General features: G+C 31.9%; 1 long non-coding RNA gene across 1 annotated transcript; it reads left to right on the top strand.

The window, feature by feature from the left end:
* Nucleotides 1–2,416: 2,416 nt before the first annotated feature.
* Nucleotides 2,417–3,238, top strand: LOC120119147. The gene is made up of 2 exons (XR_005515815.1): nucleotides 2,417–2,707; nucleotides 3,020–3,238. It is a non-coding gene; the product is annotated as an uncharacterized LOC120119147 (long non-coding RNA).
* The last annotated feature ends 13,602 nt before the right edge of the window (nucleotides 3,239–16,840 follow it).

Below are 16,840 nucleotides of genomic sequence, written 5' to 3' on the forward strand. Positions count from 1 at the left end.
AAATATTAATAGTGGTGTACCATTTTAAACAACAATAGGTGGTGTTATACTATACATATAATAATATGAATGCCAAAATAAAAATAAAAATAAGAAAACATGGGTCAAATTCATAAAAGTAAAAAAAATTAAATTAAAAGTCAGATCTACTTTGATGAGAAATTACGGGGGTTGTCTTGCATTTAAACCATTGATAATATGAGAGACTAAAAACTGAAAATTAATAAATAACAGAAATTGGAATATACATCCAAAAGGGAATAAAATAAAATAAAAAGTATATAGACTAATCATGCAAATAAAGTAAATCACATGTAATGGAAATGACATAAAACTCATAAATAGCATGAAAGACTAAAATAAAATAAAATAGAATATGAAGCTCAATTTAAAAACAAGTAGAAAAGTAAGTACTGGAATTTAAAAAGACTGAAATGTAAATATTAAAAATAAAAGGGAAAAAAATAAATTGAAAATTAAAATTCTAAAATGTAAATAATAAGAAATTAAGATTAAGAAATTAATATTTTAATTTTTAATCCGGACTGTAATAAGACAGGTTGTACCCCCGATGAGTCATTGCAAGTTTGTACAATGGTTCGAATGCAAATAATTAAAGGTAGTGGTTAGTGGCATAAAATAAAAAAATAAAAAAAATAAAAGTTAGTGGTTAGAGGTTAGTAGTGTTAGAAAAAAAAGAGTCATGAGTTAGTTCTAGTTATATCAATCAACCAGATAACTGCAAGAAAAGGGGGTGAATTGGTCTTTTTAAGAATTTGGTGGAAGCAGTCAAAAATATTTTTTTTTGCACATCGATTTAGAGTGGTTGGACTTTCTCAAACAAAGTCTACATCCACTACCTTAGCATCCACACTAAGGATTTCTCAAATCCACTAGATTTTCTTACCTTTAAGGACAAGGTGTAACCTTACAAACACTTCAAGGTTTATACCCCAAAACCTTGAATACACACTCTCCCAAAGAGTAAATACAAATAAAGGAAACAAAGAGAAAATCTCACAAGGCAAAATATGTTTGCACAATTTAAGCACTCACCCAATACACACTTGAGCAAAATAAACAATGTAGCTCACAAGTGTGATTACAACAAAGAATTTGACAAAATAAGCACACAAACAAAACTTTATTGTTTGTAGGTTGGTTCAATATGTTTCTTATTGACCTTGGGAACCTTTGATCTCCAATTTATACATTCCCCATTAATTATAGTTGTTGTGGATCATTATAGTTATTACCTACAACAAAAAACAACATTTAATGATAAAAGATCGATCATTTTTCAAATAATTTAGCTGTTGTAAGAAAGGGATCAATCCTTTAAAGGAAGGGATTGATCATTTTCATTGAGGGATTGATCCTTTTGGTAAAGAGGTCGATCCTTTTACTCGAGGGATCGATCCCAAACCTACTATAATCCAAGGGACCGATCCATTGGTCAAAGAGATCAATTCTTTTTTGTAAGGGATCGATCCTTTGAGCTAGAAAAGCTTGGAAACTTAACTTTAAAGCGTGAAAATGATCAAATATATTTTTGAAAAGGCTCGACTAAGTTGAAAAACATTTAAAACATATTTTTCAAGTAAATTTGGACTTTGAATTATTTTTTATAAAATTTTGATCAATTCAATTAAGTGTAAAATCAATTTTACAAATTATTGTTATATCAAAATCTTAATTCAAAAGTTAGTTGTTAGCAATATTAGTATTTTAACCCGTATCCTAATAACGCGGATAATACCCTGGGGTGGGTCACCGCAAGGTTGTATGGTGATTTGAATACAATAAATTAAAAGTTAGATGTTTGTGGTTAGAAGTTAGGAAAGTGAGTAGTTAAAATAATATTAAAAGGGTCCGAATCATAATAATGTGGGTCTTATCCCGAATCGAGTCACTGCAAGATCGAATCAAATATTAATGCAAGTAAATAAAACAACCAACAAGTGATTAAAAAATAAATTAATAAACTAAGAGCACTAGAATCAAAATATACGAAACAAATGACAAAATGGAGACCATTTTGTTAAAACGCAGCTATAGTTCTGGGGGGTTTAATGTGATTTGACCTGACCCTATACTTCGTCATCCAAAACCCAATGGAAACAAAAGTGGAAAATGAAGAATTAAGACCTCAACTCTGCAATAAATAAAAAACACGTGGGATTTGGTGACCATAATGGAAATAAACGCGTAAAGTAGAGGGGCTTAAGCATGGTTTTCTAATTTTGTTAAACATTAAATGTACTAATAAACAAAAAATGCAAAATTATGTAATTGGGACAGAATAATTAAAATAAAAAAATGTACTAATATTTTGGGGACTAAAAGAAAATTAACCATAATTATTTTATATATAATCCTAATTAAACCTACTAAACCTAACCTAAACACTGCTTCCACATCACTTTTATTTCTTCCTCTCCAAAATCCCTTTTCACGGCCGATGCTCATAGACTCAAAACCACCGTAACCTCATTGTAGATCGACGTTTCTCTTTCACTCGTCGACCACCATGAAACCTAATACCGAGACGAAAGGAGGCCAAACACCCCTATTCTTCTTTAAACCCAAAAAACCGAGACTCCTAAACCTAAAAAGACATCTACCTTTCGGATTTATGACTCTGACGACATGCAAGCTCCACTCGACCCCGACGAGACCCTCCGATAACTACTCCGGTGACTCTAAGGTAAGCTACCTTCTTTTCTCTTATCTTTTGTTTCAAAAATAAAAAAGGAAAATAACTATTCTTTACTCGAAACCAGATCTAAAAAACACTACCTTTGAAAACCGAAATAGGCTTTTGTGTTGCTCAATTTCAGAGGAAGAAAATAACCCGTTTTCTATTGTTTTTCAAAATGGAGGGAGCGATTACAACGTTTTTTCTGAAAAAATGAAAAAAAATGGAGAGCCCCTCGATCCTTACAAACTATTCTTTTTTTGTATTTTATCCCGGTTTTCAGATTACAAAAAAAAGGCTCATTTATATAGTTATTTGCAGCAACCTTTATGGTGGGAAGGGTGACTAACAACCGAAGACGACGGAGGGTGATCAGCTAACAACCGATATGGTCAGACGTGGCATTGTAGGCATCAATAACAGAGCCCTTGATTAGGGCAGAGATGGCAGCTATCGAGCATTAAATGCCCGGGATTATGTTTTCCTAACTTTTGTTTTTTTTAATTAAAATAAGAGTAAAATATAGTAATAATTACTGAATTTTTTTATACTTACATTTAGGTTTTAATTTTTAAAATTTACAATATAATTTTTTAACATTTAGTCTATTTATAATATGGTCTCTGACATAATCGATCGTTTGATGTCGTTACACTGCCGTGAGAAGAAGATGACGTGGTAATCTCCTAACATTTAGTCTGTTTGTAATACAGTCATTGAACTTTTCAGACATTTACATTTAAGTTCTTTAATTTTTAAAACTTGCAATACAATCTTTAATTTCATTATAAACATCAAATTCTTTTTCGATCTCGAATTTAGTTTTTTGCTTCTCTCTTTTCATTTCTAGTCCAATTTTTCAATCTGGGATGCATGGAAATTCTAATATTGTTTAGTTAATCGATCAATGGAATTGGCTAAGAGGGGATGAATTGGTAATAAAAAATTTTGGTGAAAGCTTTTGCAGAAAATTGAAAAAATTTGCATAGCGATTTAGAGTGGTTCGACTTTCTCAACCAAATTCTACATCCACTACCTTAGCTATCCACACTAAGGATTTTCCACAAATTCACTAATTTGTCTTTCTTTTGAGGACAAAGAGTAATTTTACAAATCCCTCAAAAATTATACCCCAAATTCTTGAGAATATTCTCTTCCAAAGAGAACAATATAAATTTTGCAAACTTACAAGAAAATCCTCACAAGGAAAGATGTTTGCACAATTCTAGAACAAAGAAAGAACACTCAAGAATAATACAATTGAGTACAATAAGTGTTCTTGAAAGCAAAGATGAATATTGAATGAAATAGGTTTTAAAATGCTCAAACTTGAGGTTTGATGCTTTCTCTTTGATTTCTCTTGATTCTAGTTTCTTATTATTGATCAATGGTTTCTAAGCATGTTTAAATACTCCTTGGATCATTTCTAAACGTTGGGGATCATTAGTAGAGTTAATAGAATCATTAGTGTGTGAAAATAATTAATAAAATCAGTTGGGAGCGTGTGTGCATCGATGCATTGTCAAGGTGCATCGATGCATCAAGTGTAAAATTCAAATATTTCGACAGTTGGAACACTTAGTGCATCGGTGCACACTAAGGGTGCATCGATGCATAAAATGCATTCGATGTTTCAAACAAGTCTGGAGTGTATCGATGCATAAAATGCATTCGATGTTTCCATAAAATTCTGGATGCATAAAATGCATTCGAAATGGGGTGTGCATCGATGCATCAATGAGTGCATCGGTTCATCTTTTCACAAATTTGATTTTTGGCTCGTTTTTGGTTCAACATACTTTGTGAAAATTGTTTCAAAAATATTTTAAGTATAAAACACAATTTTACACTTTAGTAAGGATTGAAATTAAACTTTGAAAGACTTGGAGTAATATTTTGATATTCGAATAATTGTATCGGATATACTTAGAAAATCATTTGTAAAATCTTAAAATTCATTTAACTTACTTTGTTATATCAAAACATCAAAATGTTTTCAACAATCTCCCATTTTTTGATATAACAAAACATTTGAGTAAATTTAAGATTTTCTATGAAAATTATTTTTGAAATCAATTTTATTACTCCCCTTACTATAATACATCTTACTTCTCCCCTTTTTTGTTAAATAAAAAAGACTCTATAAAACGTTTTTAAAGAAGATTTTTGAAAAACATAGCCAATTGATTTTTGTAAATATAGCGTAAGCTGCTAAGATCACAATCAAGAGAAATGTTAGCCATTAGTTTCATAATTAAATATTCATAATAAACGAATGTGAAATGGTAAAATTGGTCATATGCTAAATGATGCAAAAATCTAATAAACCAATATAAGTTCAAAAACCAAATATATAATTATAAGTTCAATCATTCAAATTTAAACATCCAAACAACATAAACAATCCACAAACATTCAAAATGTGAAAACAATAAGTTCTAAATCCATGAAAGCAAAAGCAAGGCAAAGTCTAGTCGTCCATAGGAGGATCGAAAGGAGGATAATATGCTCGCACTTCAAATGTGAGAGCATCCATACGTTCACGCATCTCCCTTTGAAACTCAATCAGTTGAGATTCCATGGAAGCAAACCTTAGATCAAATGACTCCATAAATGATCGAAAATATGGAGAAATTTGTTCATCTTACTATGATGGTTCCGGTGTTGGCTCATTGTCTGGTACGTGATCGTCAATATCTTGCATAAGCTGTTAAAACTCTGGATCATCGTCCGTAGCTAGTGCCAGTGGAGGTGGAGCACGAGAAGAGCTAGGTGCAGGAGGAGCTCGTGAAGAACTAGCTCCCGGAGTTTGCTCAGTGGGTCTATATTCCCATTGACCCGTTACCTTATCTTGTATCCATCCGGCTTTCTTTAAGGAAGTTAGGTTGATTTGGTTTTAGAGAGGCATGGGAATGTCAATCGAGACCTTAAGTCGTAGTCGGATAAATAGATTAGAAAGAAGACACCCGTAAAATAAAGTTTCGATATTTTTGGAAGGAATGACGTTTACGGTATCGACAAGCTCACCAAAGATAATTTGTGGCAAATTAATTTTCTTATTATGTTGGATACAATGTATCCACCATAAATCTATGACTCTAAGTTTGGAGTACCTACCTCCGGATGGTCTAAACTACAAAGAGAACATCAAATGAAGGAAATGATCATGATGAGTTCGTAAGGTACTAACACTATCATTAGACTTATAGGGAGTAGCCAGAAGATCTTTTTCATTATCTATCCCATCATCGTCTAAACCGAAAACATCAGCAATTGTTTTTGAATTGATAAAAATGACTTCTCCTAAGAGATAGGATTGTATGCCTATGGTTGCAGTTTGACTAGCATTTTGAACACAGATCACATTTGAGTAAAAAATGCGAACTAATTGTTGATAGACAATGGGTTGAATTTGGCACAACTTATCAAATTTCCAGGAACGAAGAACAGGAAGATATTTAAAGTTAATATCTTACATTGCTTGAATGGAAGGGATACGTTCCTCTCGAATTTTGTAGGATTGAAAATGACTAACGAACCTATCATATAATTCAACTCTACGATGATCGGGTTGGTTGAAGGAAGAGTTAAGAATGGTTAACTCGGGTTCGTTTGGGTTTGGATTTTGTGGTGGAGGAGGAATAGGAGGGAGGTTTGATCGACTTGAAGAGGACCTAGGTCGTTTAGGGTTTAACATGGTTTACGGATAAGTAACATGCATATTTAAAGCACATGTATGCAATCCAATCAATCCCAAAACTCAATTGAGTCCGTAATATTTTAAGATTCTCTAAACCGAATCCTAATGGGCAAAGTTTTGAAAACTATTTTGAAAACAATGTCTAAAAATTTATAGCATGTATAGTTTTCATGAAAACAACATAATTGAATCAAAAAACATCTAAATTAAATCAATGATTTTAAAAATAATATAATTTTTTTATTTCGAAATTTTCAAAAAAAATTAAAAAAAAATGAGTGTTTTTGACGAAATTAGTTGTAAATTTAGTTTCTAAACACTAAATAATCAATGCCCGATGTAATGTTCATCCTAGAACTAATTAAAACTAGCCATAAGTTTAAAAATCAATCAAACATGGGTTTTAGAAAAATTTACCTTGAAATTTCGGATTGAGAGGAATATGATGTTGTTTTGCACGATTTAATAATGCAAGTATGATTTGGAGTTGAAAAATGATCAAAATCCGACAAGAATACGTTGATTTGAGGCAAAGAAGAGATTTGGAGTGAAAAGAGAGGGAACAGCCGGTTTGAGTAGTTTTAAGGGCTTTGAGAGAATGAAGAAGAAATAGGGTTTTAATACCCAAAACCCAATAGGTGTATCGATGCACTGCTGAGTGCATCGATGCACATTCAAGGAGTGCATCGGTGCACCTTCATGGTGTATCGATGCACATTCATAGGATGCATCGATGCACTGGATAGTGTACCAATGCATTATGCACAAAATATCAAAAATTTGTTTTAAACACTTAAAATGCTAAAATATTTAGCTCTAGTGGTATTGGTAACTCATATATTGAAAATTAATCATGTTCAATCAATCAATTTTATCCTTAAACTACATTTGAACATATAATTAATTATCACCAAAGATCTTAAACTCCCCCTAACTATTAGCATAGAATGCATTAAAAATGTTATTTTATAAGCATTTTCAAATCTAATTTAAAAGTGCTAAAATTATTTTAAACACTAAGTGAAGATAGGTCAGTTAAACCTAATTCTCTTCTAAGTGTCCAAAAACTTTCTTTGTCTAAAGTTTTTGTAAAGATATCCGCTAACTGGTGCAAAGTATCAACAAATTCTAGAACTACATCTTCCTTAGCGACATGGTCTCTAATGAAGTGATGTCTAATTTCAATATGCTTAGTTCTAGAGTGTTGGATGAGATTTTTAGTGAGACAAATAACACTAGTATTGTCACACTTGATAGGTATGATACCTACTTTAATTCCATAATCAAAAAGTTGTTGTTTCATCCATAAAACTTGTGCACAAAAACTATCAACTGAAATGTATTTCGCTTCAGTGGTAGATAATGCAACACAATTTTATTTCTTTGAAAACCAAGAAATCAAGATATTTCCTAGGAATTGACAAGTATCGGATGTACTTTTCCTATCTAATTTGCATCCTCCATAATCAGCAACTGAGAAGGCATGCAAGCTAAAGTAAGAGTCTCTAGGATACCAAAGTCCTAAACTAGGACTGTCCTTAAGGTATCTAAAGATCCTCTTAACGGCTAGTAAATGTGATTCCTTAGGGCATGATTGAAATGTAGCACATAAGCAAACACTAAACATAATGTTAGGTCTACTTACGGTTAGATAGAGCAAAGAACCAATCATTGACCTATACAATTTAACATCCACATATTTACCTCCTTCATCTTTGTCAAGTTTTTTTGATGAGCTCATTGGAGTGGCATGAGGTTTCCCGTTTTATAGTCCAAACTTCTTGAGCATATCCTTGACGTACTTAGCTTGATTGATGAAGATGTCATCTTTTCTTTGCTTGATTTGGAGTCCCAAGAAAAATGAGATCTCCCCCATCATGCTCATCTCAAATTCACTTTGCATTAGCTTAGAAAATTCTTGGCAAAGAGCATCATTACTAGAGCCAAATATTATACATCAACATAAATTTGAACTACTAATAAATCTTTACCTTTATGATTTAAAAACAATGTAGTGACAACCCTCCCTTTTGAAAAACCTTTTTCAATTAAAAAGTTTGACAGTTTTTCATACCAAACTCTAGGAGCTTGTTTTAAACCATAAAATGCTTTTGTCAATTTAAAAACATGATCTGGAAATTTTGAATTTTCAAAACCAGGAGGTTGTTCCACATACACTTATTCTTTTATAAAATCATTTAAAAATGCACTTTGAACATCCATTTTATATAGTTTGAATTCATTGAAACATGCAAATGCTAATAACATTCTAATTGCTTCCATTCTAGCTACGGGAGCGTATGTTTCATCATAATCTATGCCTTCTTCTTGAGTATACCCTTGAGAAACAAGTTTAGCCTTGTTCAACAAGTCTAGCCTTGTTCCTCACTATGTTACCACTTTAATCAAGCTTATTCATAAATACCCATCTAGTACCTACAATAGATTTATTACTAGGCCTTTCAACTAATTTCCATACTCTACTTCTCTCAAATTGATTTAATTCTTCTTGCATAGCCATTATCCAATTTTCATCATTTAATGTTTCTTTAATATTCTTAGGCTCTATGCATGAAATAAATGCAACATATTTACATATATTTCTAAGTGAAGAACGAGTTGTTACCCCTTTGGATGGATCACCTATAATTTCACCATCCTTGACATAGATGTACTCTCTTAGGAAAGATACTTCCCTTTCTTCAATGGTTGGATTCTTGAGGGGATCGTGAGTTTCCTTATCTTTCATTTCTTCCTTTGATGATGGTTCTCCAACGTCATGTCTAACGTCATTTGAATTTACAATAAGTACATCATCATTTATACAAGAATCCTTCCTCGGAAGGGGATTATCATCGAAAACATGTATAGACTCTTCTATTACTAAAGTTCTTTTATTAAATACCTGATAAGCCTTAAAATTTATGGAATAACCCAGAAAAATTCCTTAATCACTTTTAGCATCAAATTTGCCAAGATTATCTTTACCGTTGTTTAAAACAAAACATTTACATCCAAAAGGATGAAAATAGCTAATGTTAGGCTTTTTTATTTTTGAAAATTTCATATGGAGTTTTCTTTAAAATTGGCCTAATCATTACTCGATTTATAATATAACAAGCGGTATTTGTGGCTTCCACCCAAAAATATTTTGGCAAATTGTTTTCACAAAGCCTAGTTCTAGCCATTTCTTCTAAAGTTTGATTTTTCCTATCAACAACTCCATTTTGTTGAGGGGTTCTAGGTGCTGAAAAATTGTGACTAAAACCATTAAAATTACAAAAATCGATAAATCCAAGATTTTCAAATTCAGTGCCATGATCACTCCTAACATTAGTGATGGAGTAACTTTTTTCATTTTGGATTACTTTTGAAAACGTGATGAAATTTTCTAATGCTTCATCTTTAGTACTTAAGAATAGAACCCAAGTATATCTAGAATAGTCATCTACCAAGACAAATACATATTGTTTTCCATCCAAGCTAGTAGTTCTAGTTGGCCCAAAAAGATATATATGGATCAATTGTAATACTATACTAGTTGATACATCATTAATGGACTTAAAGGAAGCTTTAATTTGTTTTCCTTTAGCACAAGCATCACAGATTTTATCTTGATCAAATTTTAGCTTTGGCAACCCTCTTACTAAGTCTCCTTGAATTAGTCGTTACAAAACACTCATACTAGTATGTCCTAGTCTCTTATGCCATAACCAACTATCATGTTAATCCTTAGCAACTAGGCATAAATTTGTCATATCAATGGAATCTAAATGCACCATGTAAATGTTTCCTATTCTATGACCAATAAGCATAATCCGATTACATACAATGTCGATTACTTTACAACCATTAATTTCAAATATGACATTGAATCCCTTATCGCATAATTGACTAATACTTAATATATTATGCTTTAATCCATTCACATATAACACATTTTTAATTTGTATGGAAGATGTATTACCTATACCTTCAATGTAACCATCTGAGTTATCACCAAAGGTCACCACTCCTCCATTTTTGGCATTAAGCTCTATGAACCGACTCTTGTCTCCGGTTAAGTGTCTTGAGTATCCACTATCAAGGTACCACGAGTTTGAATTGGTTTCCTGTGCCTTGTAGAAATGCTCTTTTCCCTACAAACATGGATTAATTTCTAATTTTTGGTACCCAAATTCTTTTGGGTCCATATTCATTAGTACTTAAAATCCTAGTCCCCTTGGGTATTCATTGATGTAGGATATTCTTATCTTTAATAGTAATGAGTTCTTTAGGAACCCATATACTCCTAATAATTTTACCATTTAAGGTTCGTTGAGGACTTCTATGATTGTAGTTTCTAAAACTTTTTCTAACAAAGTTGGATTTTGAATTTTCTCCTTTTTCAAAACGTTTTGTACCAACTTTATTAAAAGAATTTTTAAGATCATCAATTTTTTTTGATGATCATCATGAACTTTTGAAAGTAAGTTATGCAAATCAGTATTTTTCTTTTCAAAATCATCAAGTTTGATTTGCAATTCTTTAATCTTACTTTCAAGCTCATTGTTGGTCTTGGACATAAGCCTATTTTCGTTTTTCAATTTTGAAATATCATTTTTTATTTTGAAAATAAAGTCTTATAATCCGAAGCCAAACCATTATAATCCTCTAATAACTCATCATAAGATAAATCATCTGAATTAAATGAGTTAGAGGTTACCTTATAGTTATCCCCGATGACCATCAAGCACAAGTTTACAACTTCTTGTTCCTCTTCATCGGAACCTTCCTCATCGCTCCATGTAGCCACATGAGCCTTGTGCTTCATCTTGGAATGACCCTTTTTCTTCAATTGAGGGCAATCATATTTGACATGCCCCAACTTTTTGCATTCATAGCAAATAATGGGGTCTTTCTCCTTCGGTTTATTTTTGAAGTCTTCATTCCTTTTGAATTTTCTTCCTCGGTGGGCCTGATCAATTTTCTGAACCGTTTGGCAAATAATGTCATTTCTTCATCATCTTCAATCTCTTAGATTTGAGAGCAACTCCAACATTCTTCTTCTTCCCATTCTCATTTGGTGTCTCGTCAATCTTATCGAGGTCTACCCCATCTTCAAGCATCATTTCATGAGTGAGGAGGGAACCTATTAGTTCTTCAAGGGTTAAGGACTTCAAGTTCTTAGCTTCGATAATTGTCGTCTTCTTTGATTGTCGTATTCTTTTATTGCCATGATTTTAGAAGTGAGTAAACTAATTTCCTCACAAGTTTTTCATTCGGAATGATCTCTCCATATGATTTAAGACCATTAACTATCGTTAAAAATCTATCCGTCATAGCTTTGATATCTTCATTCGGTTTCATCCTGAAATTTTCATAGCTATGAGTTAAAAGACTAATTTTAGATTCTTTTACCTCGTCCGTGCCTTAATGAGTGACTTGTAGTTTATCCCATATCTCCTTGGCTGTTGTACATGATGAAAATCTTCCATATTCATCAGGTCCAAGTGCGTAAAATATGATATGGATGGCTTTAGAGTTGAGCTGGAACATTCTTGTCTCTCCTTCACTCCATAATCTTGGGAGAGTGGAAGGTTTGATGTATCCATCTTCTATGACATTCCATGCTCCTATGTCACTTGCTTAAATAAAGTACATCATTTTATTCTTCCAATAAGCATAGTTAGCTCCATTGATGAAAGGAGGCTTGTTGACGGCCATTGAATCGAGAACGAAGTCAGAGTTTGAAGCGCCGACCATTGATGACTTGAATATCGATGTAACTCTTCCCATATCTACTCAAAAAGCTATTAAATCTTCAAATGAGTCAAGCTCTGATACCAATTGTTGAGTTAATCGATTGATAGAATTGGCCAAGAGGGGGGTGAATTGGCAATAAAAAATTTCGGTGGAAGCTTTTGTAGAAAATTGAAAATATTTACACAACGATTTAGAGTGGTTCGACTTTCTCAACCAAAGTCTACGTCTACTACATTTTTTATCCACACTAAGGATTTTTCACAAATTCACTAATTTGTCTTTCTTTTGAGGATAAAGAGTGACCTTACAAATCCCTCAAGAATTATACCCCAAATTCTTGAGAACACTCTCTCCCAAAGAGAACAATACAAATTTTGCAAACTTACAAGAAAATCCTCACAAGGAAAGATGTTTGCACAATTCTAGAATAAAGAAAGAACACTCAAGAATAATACAATTGAGTACAATAAGTGTTCTTGAAAGAAAAGATGAATATTGAATGAAATAGGCTTTAAAATGCTCAAACTTGAGGTTTGATGCTTTCTCTTTGATTTTCTCTTGATTCTAGTTTCTTGTTATTGATCAATAGCTTCTAAGCTTGTTTAAATACTCCTTGGATCATTTCTGAACGTTGAGGATCATTAGTGGAGTTAATAGAGCCGTTAGAGTGTAAAATAATTAATAAAATAAGTTGGAAGCGTGTGTGCATCAATGCATCAAGTGTAAAATTCAAATATTTTGACCGTTGGAATACTTAGTGCATCAGTGCACTAAGGGTGTATCGATGCATAAAATGCATTCAATGTTTCAAACAAGCCTGGAGTGTGTTGATGCATGGTATGTGCATCGATGCATAAAATGCATTCAATGTTTCCATAAAATTCTGGGTGCATCGATGCATGGCAGTGCATCGATGCATAAAATGCATTCGAAATGAGGTGTGCATCGATGCATCAATGAGTGCATCGGTGCATCTTTTCACAAATTTTGTTTTTGGCTCGTTTTTGGTTCGAAATACTTTGTGAAAATTGTTTCAAAAATATTTTAAGTATAAAACACAATTTTACACTTTAGTAAGGATTGAAATTAAACTTTGAAAGACTTGGAGTAATATTTGGATATTCGAATAAGTGTATCGAACATACTTAGAAAATCATTTGTAAAATCTTAAAATTCATTTAACTTACTTTGTTATATCGAAACATCAAAATGTTTTCAACAAATATAATTTTGAATTATGTGGAGGTCTTGACTTGAAATTGAGAGAAACACGACCAAGGGACTATTGGGACCATCAATGATTCAAGGTGTAAAGCTAGATACATGTAATCTCAGATCAATCATAGATATTCGTTGAAATGCTTGTGAGAAAAAAATAGGGTTAAAAATGCAGAGTTGATAAATATTACTAAGATAAACTAAATATCACTGTTGAAAGTCACCAACAAAGCTATAATTATTTTGTATAAATGACATATAATAATTTATTCAATTAATCCTTGTGGTTAATATTTTCAACTAGATGATCAAATATAATGAAATCCAAAATAGTGCCTTCACTTCTCTGCCTCTTTCGCTCACATGCACTCTCATTTGGTTTTTGTTCTTCAGTTTTCTGTCATGTAAAATTGTAAATCCAAGTAGTGCTTTGTCTTTCAGCTTTTTATTTACAAAGAAAAAATAGAGGAAGAATTGTTGAAACGCAACACCGATTACGTTTATTTCTTAGCCTCTCCCCTCACTTGCAAGAAGATATTTATTTTCTCTTTTGGGCTCTCTGGAAGTAAGCTTTTCTTCTTTCACACTTTCTCATTTTCAGCTCGTATTGTGTGTTTTTTGTTGAAATTTTATGTTTATGGAATTGTATGTCATGATTGTAACACCCATAACCCGTATAATTATACCTATACAGATTATAGATGTCACCTGAATTTCTTAAACCATTTACAATTCAAAAGTGATTTAAAATTTATTTTCTTAAAATGGTAAATGATATTATAAAAATATCATATCATATGAATCATGTTTTGTTATAACAATTTAAGGCAAAAGATTTTTTTATGAATAGTACTGTGAACAGTATCGTGAACAGTGAACAATATACCGATGCACTGCTACAGTAACGTGAACAGTGTACCCAAAACACAAATTTTTTTTCAAGGTGATACTTTAAGAAAAACTTTATCTCCTTCATGAAATTCAATCTCTTTTCGCTTTAAGTCTGCATAAGATTTTTACCGATCAAATGCCATTTTGAGATTATCTTGAATTATCTGTACTTTATCATTAATCTCTTTCAATAAATCTAGGCCAACAAGATTTCAATCTTTTAACTTGAACCAATTTAATGGTGTTTGACATTTTCTCCCATATAAAGTTTCATACTGAGCCATCATGTTTCTCAATTGATAATTGTTATTGTGGGAAAATTCTACTAAAATCAAATACTTTTCTTTTCCCATGATTCCTTTAACTCAATCATATATGCTCTCATCATATATTCTGATATCTTAATAGTACTTTCTGACTTATAATCCGTTTGTGGATAAAGTTGCACTGAAATTCAATCAAGTACCCAAAACTTTATGCAAAGATTTCCAAAATCTTAAAGTGATCTTTGGATCCCTGTCTGATATAATGGATACTGGCACTCCTTGTAATCGAACTATCTCCTTGATATACAACTTTGTATATTTATCCAATGCATAGTCTATTTGCATCGAAATGAAATGTGCCGATTTAGTTAACCGGACATTATCACCCAAATGAAATCCTTTTTATTTGATGTCAAAGGTAACCCTGTAACAAAATCCATAGTGACTCTTTATTATTTCCACTATGGAATAGAAATCAGTTGCAACAATTATGAAAGCACTTTATGCTCATCTTTTACTTGTTGGCATGTCAAACATGTAGCAACAAACTCAATAATGTTTCTTTTCATACTCGGCCACCAAAATAACTCTTTACATCCTGATACATTTTGTTCCCACCTAGATGCATATTCAGTGGACAATAATGTGCCTGAGAAAGAATATATTTCTTCAACTCATCATCATGAGGAATACAAATTCTTCCTCGATAAAATAGACATTCATCAGACTTGACTTCAAAGTCTTTAGTCTCGCATTTTTTTTACAAGTGAAATATTTTTTTAATCATCTCTCATTTTTTTCTCTTTTTTTCTTCTTCTTTTTCTTTTTTTTTCTTATTTTTATTTTTATTCTTATTCTTCTATTTCTTTTTTATATTTTTTTAGCTCTTATGCCATCTTCCGAGATAACATGACTAAGAAAAACAACTTCTGACATCCAAAACTCACACTATGATAGTTTGGCATATAACTTTTTATCCTTAAGTATTTCAAGCACAGTATGAAGATAAGCACCATGCTCTATCTTTATCTTCAAGTATACCAGAATATCATCAATAAAGATCACCACAAACTGATCTAAGTAAGGTTGAAATACTCCATTCATCAAATTCATGAATGATGCCTGAGCATTTGTCAAACCAAACGACATTACTAAGAACTCGTAGTGTTCATACCATTTTCTGAAAACTATCTTTGGAACATCTTTCTCTTCAATATTTAACCAATGATATCCCATTCGAAGATTGATTTTAGAGAAAATTGATGCTCCCTTTAAGCTGATCTAACAAGTCATCAATCTTCAAAATAGGATATTTGTTCTTGACAGTTACTTTGTTTAACTGTAGATAATCTATGCATAATCGCATAGATCCATTTTTTTCACAAACATCACCGGTTCACCCCAAGGTGAAATACTCGGTCTAATGTATCCTCAATCTAGCAACTCTTGCAATTGGTTCTTTATTCTCTTAACTCAATCACAACCATTCAATACAAACCCATAGATACATGATCAATGTCTTAATAACCATTAATATTGAATTTCACCTCTCAATATGGAGGTAACCCAAATAATAAATCTAAAAAGACATATGAAAATTCCAGAGTTATGGAAATATCATATGATCTTACTTCAGATACTTGAGTATATATCACCTTATCTACAAAAGCTATGCATCCTTTTTACATCATCTTAATCATAACCATTGTTGATATCACCTTAGTGATTATTTCACTTTTTCATCAATCATTAACATTTTTAATTTCTCCGCATTTTTCTAAATTAATCACTTCTTGCGATTATTAACCCAACCTTAATACAGAGACAACCAACTCATGATCAAAATGATCTAAAATTCGTTAATGATAATCTCATAAGATTCATTAGGAACATAAACTCCTGAATCTTTATCGGACATTTACTATTTATTCGATTAACACTTGCATCATGACCCATAATTTTTTCCACTATAATATCACTTATTATCAAGTAGAATTGAATATTTATACTTTGGAATTCCTTATTTCATTCTTAAGGAAATCTGTATAATTTTTTCCAGATCCAAAGATAATATTTTCGAACGGTTGAAACATTTTCCATCTCAAATGAAAGTCTAAATGTCCACATCGTTCAATAAGAAAACTTGATAAATTTGTAGCAATAACTTCATAGCAGTTAATGCTAAAATCAAACTATCAAGCAAATTTACTATTTTTCCTCTCACTACGAACCTGACACTTTCAAGTTCTTGAGAATCAATCTCGATCTATACAATAATTCATTGCAACATGGAAGATTAGACAATCCATTTCCGCATATTTA

Source organism: Hibiscus syriacus, unplaced genomic scaffold (genome assembly GCF_006381635.1).
Source record: "Hibiscus syriacus cultivar Baekdansim isolate YM2019G1 unplaced genomic scaffold, ASM638163v2 tig00110331_pilon, whole genome shotgun sequence".
Taxonomy (NCBI): domain Eukaryota; kingdom Viridiplantae; phylum Streptophyta; class Magnoliopsida; order Malvales; family Malvaceae; genus Hibiscus; species Hibiscus syriacus.